The 6,000-nt window shown below is 39.6% G+C and overlaps 2 non-coding genes across 2 annotated transcripts; both read right to left on the bottom strand.

The window, feature by feature from the left end:
- Nucleotides 1–69: 69 nt before the first annotated feature.
- On the bottom strand, nucleotides 70–141 carry trnac-gca (transfer RNA cysteine (anticodon GCA)). The gene has a single exon. It is a non-coding gene; the product is annotated as a tRNA-Cys (tRNA).
- A 4,735-nt stretch (nucleotides 142–4,876) lies between these two features.
- Nucleotides 4,877–4,948, bottom strand: trnac-gca (transfer RNA cysteine (anticodon GCA)). Its single transcript has one exon. It is a non-coding gene; the product is annotated as a tRNA-Cys (tRNA).
- Between the last annotated feature and the right edge of the window lie 1,052 nt (nucleotides 4,949–6,000).

Genomic DNA, 6,000 nt, shown 5'->3' on the forward strand with positions numbered 1-6,000 from the left:
AAGAAATGGAACAGATCTAACAGAAATGAGGGCCTTTTGGCAAGAGAGTTGTAACTCAGACATCTGGCAAAGGGGTACCCAGAGTTGAACTGGGGACCTCTTGATCTGCAGTCAAATGCTCTACCAGTGAGCTACACCCCCATGTACGTATGTCAAAAGTTACATCAATGTCCTGCGTGTTCTTTTTAGCCAAGCTCGGTGTACATAAACCTAGCTTCAAATCTAACAGTATCAAAAAAAAAACAGAACAAATCTAACAGAAATGAGTTGAATTGGGGACATGTTGATCTGCAATCAAACACTTTACCACTGAGCTATAGCCCCTTGCCAGTAGTGGCAATTTTCCTATAAAATATGTCAGGAAATACAAATCTAACAGAAATGATGACTGTCAGGCACGAGACTTGGAACTTCAGCCATCTGGCAAGGGGTCACCAGTCAAATGCTCTACCACTGAACGACACCCCCTTGTCAGCTTGTGATGTTTTCAGGTTAAATGTATTAATAAACAGAACAAATTTAACAAATAATTGAAGACATTATGGCAAAAGACTTGAAGATGTCAAAAGTTACATCAAGTTCCTGCGTGTTCTTTTTAGCCAAGCTAGGTGTACATAAACCCAGCTTCAAATCTAACAGTATCAAAAAATAGAACAAATATAACAGAAATGAGGACCTTTCGGCAAGAGATTTGGAACTTCAGACATGTCAGTAGCCCAAATGTTCGTGTTAAATGTATCAAAACAAAAGAACAAGCCACCCAGAGTTGAACTTGGGACATCTTGAGCTTATTTGTAAAACATGATTGTCATTAAACTCTCAGGTTATACTCTAGTCTTGCACAATCATGAATTTCAATTCTTCATTGGATGTTATACGTGATTCAGGCACCAACTGAGACAAAAAGTACAGGTTAAGACTGTAGTGTAAAGCTCTCCCGTTTTTTTTTCCAGACAAGCTTGTTTTCTTCTAACCAAAATGGCAATCAAGTAAAAAAAAGAAAAAGCCCACAGCTCACATTGGTGTGAATGAACACATTTGACACTCTGCATGTACACACACAGACAGACACACACGTCAAGAAATGCAAATAGAGATCACGCACGCACTGAGAGGAAATACACTTCCCCGAGCTGACCATCTGGGGAAGTTTTTGTGTGTCTATATGCATAGTCAGTTTAGGAAAAGTCTATATAAAGAAGTCAAAATACAAAGTACGTCAGAAAGGAAATGATAAACACCCATGACCAAATCATCCATTCATTTACAAACCCCATGTGTGTCTCTTATGTCGAATTAAATTCCATCCGTCCTGTAGCTGTCACATCCACCATCCTCATACCTTCCTGTTTACCCAAGACCACATCCTCTCAAAACAGAGCCAGTTCTCTCGCACTTCATCAAATGATTCCGTAAACAATAACAATCATACAGTACATGAAGAACTGAACATCTCTTTAGTCCCTCTAAAGTAAGTGATCAACGGCGAAGGAAGTCGGAGGCTTAAAAACATCCAACTCAGGTGTCCGCCTTTTCTTTCATCTCTCGTCGATGTGCTTTTAAGTACACGAACCAGGCGTTAACAGCTCTTTAATATTATCCCGCCACACAGGTGTGTGTTAATCTCCTAAATCCGATAATAGCAATTTTATTTTCAACAGAGCAGCTGTACATACAATGCCACTGTCTAAAAGTGATGCTTTTGAGTGTTCTTCAAATCTTCAAGGGATTGTCAAAATTTTAGTTTGCATTGTCTTCTAAGGACATGTGACTTGGTATAGTCGAAATTTTGAGATGCCAAGATAAAAAGCAAAAAAGCTTCAGCAGACTCTATCATCAGTTGAAATGACAGCTCCCACTGACATTGCGTTACGCCTTCCCATAGGGGGCCGATCCAGAATGCTGAGTTGGCTTTCATTGTGATAAACTCAAACACGTGCTGCGTTCTGTTGAAATTCGCCCCCCCGGCCAAGACGCACTGAAACAGCGACAGCCAAAACAAGTGCAGCTCGGCCGATGTTGCCCCCGCGCGCGGCAACCGGGAAGGCAGAACTTCGCGGGTTCTCTTCTTATTTTTAACCCTTTGTACTGACTCCATGTTTCAAAAGTTTGAGGAACACTCACCAAAAACATGGCAAAAACAGACGACGGAGGGACAATTCTGGATCCAAAACAAGGCTACATGTGGCCGAGCAGCAAAAATCTGTGTTATCTCAGTGTACAGTCTTTTTAAAGTCCGTGCTGAAGCGGGCCGTGCTGAAGGTGTGTCCGAAGGTGTGTCTGGGCGTTGCTTTTGGGTCTTCCCCTCTGTGGCTGGTTTTGGGCGGCTTAGGTTCGTGCGCGGATGGGACGCCCGCTATCAACTTTGTTGTCCGGGCTGGCTGGTACTTGTTTTAGGACAAAGCGCTTTGTCCTTGGAGTTTGCTGGGAGAGCTGATTGCAAGAGTTGGTGCGTCAATCTTGTTCGTGACGCACGCGTTGGGCTTCTGTGATAAGACGGCATTGTGTATCTCTTCTATTTCTTCTCATTAAACTATGGTGTGTTATGTATTTTATATTAGCAGTGCAGTCCTACCGTAAATATGAAAATGATACTATTTCCTGATAAATTATATTACGTGTGTTAGAGTAATGCAAACAGTTAGACGGTGCCTACGAGAACCTGTACCATTCTTTCTCATCTCCCCCTCATTAGCCCAGATAAGGTGATTCCCTTTACTGTGTCAAAAGGGCATGTAGTGGAGTCTGCTTAAATAAGAGTTAGATTAATGTGTTAGAATAATGCAAACAATTGTATGGTGTGTGCGATGACGGTATCTTTTCCCTTCAATCCCCCTCACGAGCCCCGATAGGGGATCGTAAAAACATGGATGTGGCCTTAGAACTTAGCTTTGGCAAGTGGTGGAAGAAATGTAGCAATTGATGGACAGTTTAAACAGGGAAATTTGCCAGTGCCCCTCAGGACTCCTGTTAAATACTCTTTAAAACAATATGATACTGCCTCAAAGGGTTAATCCTTGGTTGTCTTTGGTCCCGTGGCTATAGGCATCAGCTCACAGTGACCCCTTTGTACAGGTGGATTGAGACCGATTTTTCATGATCAATTAGACGGGCTACCAATCAAGTTAGTCCTGTCGCTAGGAAAAATGACATTTACATTCAGTTAAATTTGGCCCCATAAATAAAAATAAAGTTAATCTTTAGTTAGGAAAAATGAGAGACACACTAAGCTAAATTTGGTCCATTGAATAAAAACCTTTAAATGAGGAAAAGTGAGAACCGTACTGAGTTAAATTTGGTCCAGTAAATTAAAATTTAAGTACCCCCCTTTTCAACGCCGGATTTAGGTGGAAATAGGATGAAGGTTTTACTGCATACAGTCAGACAGGAGTGTCTTAACACTAGAAGTCCCAGAGAATTCTGGTGCTCCTCCTAGTCCCAAACAATGGCTGATATGGCCTAGCCCCCGGAAACCCAGAGGTGGCAAAAATGACCCAAGTGCTTTTGAATTGGCAAGTCGTTGTCGGACAGACAACAGCAGTTCATATGGAAATGCAACCACTAGACATACATTAACTTCAGACACAATGACCACAATCCATAGTCCATGCCCCTGATTCAGTCCTTCTAAACTATAGACACAATTCCTGCTTTACACTCAAATAGCAGTTCTAAAACGCTTTTTTTTTCTTTTTCAAAACAATCTAAATATTTGGGCCATTCTTTCTGTCGTTATGTGTGGAGTATAGGAGAAGTGAATTAAAAGATGTGTAAAAAGTGTCAAACTTCATAAATAAATGTATTTAAATAAATGGAGCTTGACTTGAACTGACAGAGGATTGGCCCAATCGGCCATTGCTAGGGAATATTAGGACTGTTTGTCTTGGGAAAGGCCAAGTCAGCCTTGGCTGGGTTTTCTGGTGTTAAGAGTGATTTGGTCAAGGATTCAAGGTAATTATTTTATACTGTATAATATTAATAGCAACATGCATGCACTTTGAAACGTTGTGGGAAAAAAAAATCATTGGATGAAATTAGTGTAACTTTGGCTTGAAATATTTACGCAAAATGAATGATAACTGCCCGTTTTTTGCTTTTAACCAAGAAGCTAGACTGTTTTATGTTCATATCTATAGAAATTCCGCGATTTAAGCATGTATTTACAAGAATTTTCAACTTAAAAAGCTCTTTGTTTTATAATGGCCGCGAAGTTGGATTTTGTATCGCTACACAATAGTGGAATTTGACCTAAATAAGTTGTGGTTGTATGTAGAAAAATGCTAATCTTGCTCTTGTTGAGTAAAATTAAGATGTTTCTGCATGCTTTCTTCAAATATTAAGTTTCTCATGTGAAAATTGAGCGATTTATTAGCTGTTGAAAACTTGCACTAAGTTAAAAAAAAAAAAAAAAAAGTTGCTATTTTGGGCAAAAAACGTGTATGTTATATTAAATATTGCTATTGATCCTGAAAATATAGGAGATTATTTCTGCATTTGGTGGTGATTTTTTTGCATCTAGCGTAAAATTCGAGAATTTTATAGCCACTTTAAGTTTTGTTATACTTGTATAAAAAAATGATTAATCAGGATTTTATTAGGGAACGACTTTGATTTTTTGATGTCGCTGCTCATGGACACTCATATATGCCTAAGGGAGGTGGCTGTTTTGGTTTTAGGTCACTAGCGGCTTTGGTTTTGAAAACATTAGATTTTTTTTTTTAAATAGGCCCCCTACGGAGCGGCCCCGAGCCCCATGTCCCGTCAACTGATAGTATGTATATGAAGTTTTCAGGTTAAGTGTATCAAAACACCGAACAAATCTAACAAAAAAATGAAAACACTCAAGCAAATAATGTGGAACATCAGACCTCTGGCAAGGGGGCACCCAGAGTTGAACTGGGGACCTCTTGATCTGCAGTCAAATGCTCTACCACTGAGCTACACCCCCTTGCCAGATTGTGATGTTTTCAGGTTAAATATATTAATAAAGACAACAAATTTAACAAATAATTGAAGACATTACGGCAAAAGACTTGAAAATTCAAACATCTGGCTAGGGGGCACCCAGAGTTGAAATGGGGACCTCTAGAGCTGCAGTCAGATGCTCTACACTGAGCTATACCCCCTTGTCAATAGGGTAAATTTTCTCGTTAAATGTATCAAAATAAAGAACAAAACAGAAATGAGGACCCTTACACTAGAGATTCGAAACTTCAGACATCTGTCAATAGGGAACCCAGAGTTAAATTGGGGACGTCTCAACCTGCAAGTGAAATGCTCGACCAATGAGCTATACGCCCTTGTCAGTCAGGTAAATTTTCACGTTAAATATATAAAAAAATTGAACAAATCTAACCGGAATAATGTTTTTGGTTTAATAAAATTTGCAAAATTTTCAATCAAAAAATAAACTAGTAGCTCACCATTGTTGATGTCAATAATTACACAATGCTCATGTGGTGCTGAAACCCATAAAATCAGTTGCACCCGAGTGCCAGCAGAGGGCAAAAAAACACCAAAAAACACAAGTAACAAGTGGACTGTGCTGTCATTTTAATCTGCTTGAGCGGGGCATGTGCGTTAAATGCGTCAAATATTTTAACGAGATTATTTGAAAAATTAATTACCGCCCGTTAACGCGATAATTTTGACAGCCCTAATATTAACCAATGAAAAACAACAGTGAGAGCAGCGCGCCTAAACCATTTGAAGTGGGGGAACTAGCCACTTTACCAGTTTAAATGGGTTAGACGTCGACTATTGATAAACTCACAGCAGAAGGAGGAAAAGAGCCACACGAAACGTGTGCCTGACATTGAATTAGACCTCTAATCGTGTGACACGATTGGACGTCAAAGTCAAACTCGGATTTATGTACACATTTTCAAGGTCTTACGTTGAGAAACGGATTGATTGATTAAGATTGTACAGCTCTTTCAAAGAAGACAGATGTTGCTGACAGTCTGATTACAATCTGGATGGTGTTGCAAATTCATGAAA

This window comes from Corythoichthys intestinalis, chromosome 8 (assembly GCF_030265065.1).
Source record: "Corythoichthys intestinalis isolate RoL2023-P3 chromosome 8, ASM3026506v1, whole genome shotgun sequence".
Classification (NCBI taxonomy): Eukaryota; Metazoa; Chordata; class Actinopteri; order Syngnathiformes; family Syngnathidae; genus Corythoichthys; species Corythoichthys intestinalis.